This window comes from Onychomys torridus, chromosome 2 (genome assembly GCF_903995425.1).
Source record: "Onychomys torridus chromosome 2, mOncTor1.1, whole genome shotgun sequence".
NCBI lineage: Eukaryota > Metazoa > Chordata > Mammalia > Rodentia > Cricetidae > Onychomys > Onychomys torridus.
The window spans coordinates 67,938,097-67,943,685 of record NC_050444.1 but is presented as its reverse complement, the minus strand read 5'-3'; positions in this window follow the sequence as shown (position 1 = coordinate 67,943,685).

The window sequence follows — 5,589 nt, the reverse complement described above, 5'->3', positions numbered from 1 at the left end:
ATCTCAGAGCATTGGGATACATTTGATATTGGCCATGGTTTCAAGGGTCAGGGAGTTAGTGCTCAACTGGGTGGTTCTCTTGCTCTTGTAACATTTGAGGACACCCAGTGACACTCAGAAGGAGACTGAGTTGGGAGAATCTGAGGCTTTATTAGAGCACTCTCACAGTGGCCATATCCCTCTCCTGGCAGCTGCCACCCCCTGAGTGAGTATCCCAACAGTTCCATGCAGAAGCTTCAAGGCTTCCTGTTGCTTACTGAGCTCAGATATCTCAGACCTTCCGCCCTGTACTGTTGGTCAAAAAGGACACTAAAACCAGCCCAGGTTCAAGGCAAAAGTGATTAGAAGAACTCCACCAGGTCTCAAGGAGAGAGGTAGCAAAGTCTTGGGTGATCATCTTAGGCATTCCACACAATCACTTTACATGCACTCAGTTAGGAAAAAATTGTAAACAGGAGGGGTGTGGGCAGGAGACCCACTGCAGACATGAGCAAGAAGGTGGGGTTCATAGGCACGCTGTTGGTGTTGCAAACTGGTAGTGTGGCCATGTATTGTGTCTCCCAATATACTGTGTCTCCCAATAAAATTTACCTGAGGATCAGAGAAAAAAGCCAGCCACTGTATTAACATAGAAGTCAGGTAACAGTAGCACACACCTTTAGTCCTGTCGATTGGGAGGATTTCTGTGAGTTCAAGGCCACACTGGGAACAGAGCCAGGCATAGTGATACATGCCTTTAATCCCAGCACTAACCATAAAGGTCTGGAAGTATGAACAGACAGACAGGTAGTGATAGAGTTGGGCAGGAAGAGGAATTGATGTAGCTGGACTGAGAGAGCAAATGAGAGAACAGAACAGAAAGCCATATAGGTGTGGTAGACAGGAAGTAGATCGCTTTGGAAGCTGCAGCGTTGGTGGGGTGAGGTCAGCTGTGGATTTTCCTAGTGCTCTCATCTCTTTCAGGCTTTAACCCCAATTTCTGGCTCCAAGTGGTTTTTGTTTGTTTGTTTGTTTGTTTTTTAATTAATAAGACCATTTAGCAATTCATCTACATGGTAGAACATTTGTTTACTTATTTGTCTATTTATGTGTTTACACAGTGTCAATATTATAGCCCAGAGGGCTGGCCTCATTCAGGATTCTTCTGCCTCAGCCTCCCAAATTCTGGGATTACAGACATGAACTGCCACATTTGGTGATATATCATTTTGAGAAATCTTCTCAAATATGATCAAAACAATGAAATTACTCATCCACTTGGGTCCCAGTCTCCCTTACTAGGCATCTATGTGTAATGGTAAATGTTCTTTGTCAACTTAAAAGACTCTGGAATCACTTGGGAGATGGGGCTCTGGGTGTTCCCTCTGGGGGTTACCTTGATTGCTTTTAAATGTCTGGTTAAGGACTGTTAAAAGCCACCTGACCACCTCTTAGTCATCAAATCCCTAACTTTGCAGTCACTACTCTTTCTAGAAGTAGCAGAGCCTCCCAGACCTCTCACCCCCTGGTGAGGTCTTAGAGGACATGCCCCGCCCCCAACACAAGCAATAATCTTACGGAAATGCGCCTCTCCCTCTAGCACTATGGACTTTTGCCTGGATCAACTTAAGACCAGAACAGAGATAAAGATGAACCAGATCACAGCTGGACCCATACTGCTGAAGTCTGCAGCCCTCTCACCCTGTCCCACCCTCCCTCTAGTAAGCCTAGTGCTTGCGTCAACTCCAAGACAGCTGAGATGCTCAGTGCTAGTCTTCCCAAACTGCTGCTTTGATGAAGTTCTTTCCCATCCTTTCACAACTTCTGTTTGCTTTCTTTGGGGTGAGTGGTTGAACTTGATGTATGGGAATGAATCCCCAGAGACTGGCCTCTGCTCTAGGACCCATGCTACCCCATCTTTGTCAAATATGCAAGGCAGCCACAGGCCAGAAAAATCCATACCCACCACATCTCCAGCTTGTGGCAGAGCCAAGGGTTCCATTTTCCTGCCCAGAACTGCTGGCTTCTTTGTAAACACGCTCTTCCTGGTGACCACTCCCGATATTCGATTTGTAACAGGGATTTGACGACCTGCAGTTGATGATCCCTCCATTTCCCTTCTCCTATCCAGATGTGACAGGAACAGCAAGGACCAGCAAGCACAGCACTGTCCAGGCCCAGCAGATCCAAGGGACAGTGACTTCCAAAGGCCATAAAAGGGCAACGGCTCCATTTCTGCTAGGCAAGTGATTTGAAAAACTCTCTCTGTCACCAGGACATGTCTTTCTTAGGAGAGAAGGCAGTGCCAGGAAGTGCAAGTCTAAAAACTGGTCACAGTTGGATGGGAGCACAAAGCATTTGTCCATCCAGACTATTTGAGAGAGCAGCTGTAGAGAACTCAGTGTAAGAACCTAGGGCTGGATGTGGGAGGAATGGAGGGGCAGTCAGAGGAGGTTATGGCTGTCAGAATGAGGAACAGGTTCCCTTGAGAAGGAAAGTTTATAATTCCCAAACACAACGAGGGAGACATGCCTGGCTTCAAATTCTAGCTGATGCCCATGGGAAAGTCACCTCACCTCTCTGTTGACTTCTCTACAAAACCAATGCCCATCTCCTAGGACTACGATGCCCATGAAAGCTACTGGCCCCAGGAAGACTTCTGACAAATAGAATATCCCTTCCCATTCAAACCTGAGCTCAAGAGCAGTTGTGTTCACAGGGCTTACTCCAGGAGGGAATATGCAGCCCCTTGTTTGCTTTCTTAAGTGCCCCCAAATCCTAGAAGGGTGAGGAATCCCTGCCATGGACTTTGATAATCCCAGACAAGAACAAGTACATAAATAAAAACCAGCACAAAGACCAGTGAAGGCAGTGGAATTCACCAAGAACTTGGTCTTGAAAGTAGGGTGGACCTCCCACCTGGCACTCAAGTTCCCGCAAGCCTGTCCCTACCCCCAGTGACTCTGCTGGGTTTGCTCTGGACTGGAGGCAATAGTCTGCATGCAGAGACTGTAAAACGCTTGCCCAAGTGCCCCCCCCCCCCAATCCTAGCAGGGTGAGGAATCCCTGCCGTGGACTGACAATCCCAGAAAAGAGCAAGTAAATTAATAAAATCCAGCTTTTCTCTGATGACACTTTGTGGAGGAGATCCTTAGAAACAGAGATTTGGAAGGTTAAAGAAAAGTCAACCCCCCAAACACCAAAGTCACATTTCCTCAGGCCAGGCTTCACTTCATTTCTTGCAGTGAAATATTGGAAAGCTTTCAGAATTTCATGCATCATGCCCTTCTGACAGACATCTTAGAATGAATTAGAGACCACTGGAAACCCATTGAAATATACTTGGGGGGAGGTATCATTTTGAGCTACCAGGATCACCAGACAGGCATCTTTCAGAATAAACGTCAAGCATTCTTTTTAGATGGGTTAAGTCCTTGCAAAGGTTCCCACTGCTGGTCAATCCATCCCTAATTCAAACTGCAGCTGCTGGATGATTCTGGGTGAGGATTCCGGGTGACACTGTGACTACTCCATCCAACCCTGGGAAACGGATGCTCTCATTCCATTCACAAGCCAGAGGGATCTGGCTTACCGTCTAGGATTTTTTTTTCTTGTGCTCTTAGAATCTTCACATGGCCAGTGGATGAGCAGGAGTCTGGAGGATGGGTATTCTCACAGTATGTTCCCTGGACCAGCATCACCAGGATTCTGGGAACTGTGAGAAGCACAGATTCTCCTGCCTACTGAAGCAGACACTCAGAGGCGGGGCTCAGCCTTCCAGGTGATTCCAACCAGGGCACAGAGAGTGATGGTTTAGCCTGACTGTCGGCTTGGTTAGGTTGACAGTGGCCTAGGAGAGCACACTTCTGGGTGTGTCTGAGAGCTTTTCCAGGAAGGGCATACTAAGAGAAGACCAACCCTAAATACAGCCAGCACCTTCCAATGGGTGGGGGACAAAATTGGGAGACAGGAACAAAATGGGGAGATAGGAAAAACACAGCTTATACACTCTCTCTCTGTGTCTCTATCTTTCTGTCTCTTTCTGTCTCTGTCTGTCTCTGTCTCTCTCTCTGTCTCTCTCTGTCTCTTTCTGTCTCTATCTCTGTCTCTCTCTCCCTCTGTCTCTCTCTCTCTGTGAGTCTCTGTCTCTGTCTCTCTATCTCTCTGTCTCTGTCTCTGTTTCTCTGTCTCTCTCTGTCTCTCTATCTCTATCTCTCTGTCTCTCTATCTCTATCTCTCTGTCTCTCTATCTCTCTCTGTCTCTGTCTCTGTCTCTCCCTCTCCCTATCTCTCTCTGTCTCTGTCTCTCTGTCTCTGTCTGTCTGTCTCTCTCTCTCTCTCTCTTTCTCTCTCTCTCTCTCTCTGTGTCTTCCTCTCTCTCTCTCTCTGGCTGCCTAAAGTGATATGCTTGACTCTACCATGTCCTCCCTGCCATGGTGGACTCAAACCTCAGAAACTGGGCAGAATAAACTACCCCCTTTTAAATTGCTTCTCTTGAGTATTTGACATGGGGACGAGAGAGGAACACAGACAAGCCAGGCACGAACAGAGGCTGCTTTGAAATGACAGCAATGCCATTCACTACTTGGTCAGGTCACTTTCCACCATGCAGTTTGCTCACAATGCAATGGGCGGACACAGCCCCTACCACCCCAGGGCTGGTTGAGGACGGAGGGAGTGAATTCAAGGAGACTTTAGCCCCACTTTTCCTAGAGCTGGGGAGAGGTAAGGCCAGGGAGGCACACAGGGCCTTGGAGTGAACGTCCCTCTAAACTTCACATCAGAAGGTGCTTACCGAAGACCCAGCCAGTCCATGGTATTTCAGAATTGCTCCACAAATAGCTGCTACTGTTTCCTGTTGTGGAGGAATCTGAATTTTCATCCATCTTAGCAGTTTTGCCTGGGTAGAGCTCTGGAGGCAAGGGCCTTTGAGGGTTTGGTGTCAAAGGTTCTCTTGCCTGGGGTTGTGAAGCAGAGTCCTCCTGGTGTGTTCTTTCTCAACACTGGATTCTAGATTTGCATGATGGACTTTCGATGAAGATGTACAAGGAGTTTAGTGGAGAAAGCACAGACTTTTCAACACATGCTGTATTCGTGACTTTTCTCCGTGACAACAGAAGCAAGAAAGGAGGGGATTTGTTTGGCTCACAGTTTGAGGGTACAGAGTCCATCATGGTGGGAAGGGATGATGGAAATGTGAGGTGACTAGTCACATTGTGCCCACAGAGAGACAAATGCTAAGCTCGCTTTCTCCTTTCCCACTTTCATACAGTCTGAGACACAGGCCTGGATGGAGCTGCTCAGGTTCAGGGTAGGTCTTCCCTCCCAGGAGGCATGTCTCCTAGATGATTCCAAACCTAAGATCAACCATCACAAATACAACTCAGGGAAAGATGGCTAACTGTTTGCCTTTGATTCCCACTCTCCTTTGCCTGTGATTACTCTGTTTGGCTAAATTCCTGCTTCCTGAAATGCTTCTGTTCTTCTGGAAGTCATCATCTAATTTTGTTCCAAAAACATAAAATTAATCATTTAATTAAGTTTATATATTCTTGGCATGTGCTCTCTGTTTTAAAAAGCTGTGCCTTATCTTTCCATCCATAGACTGTT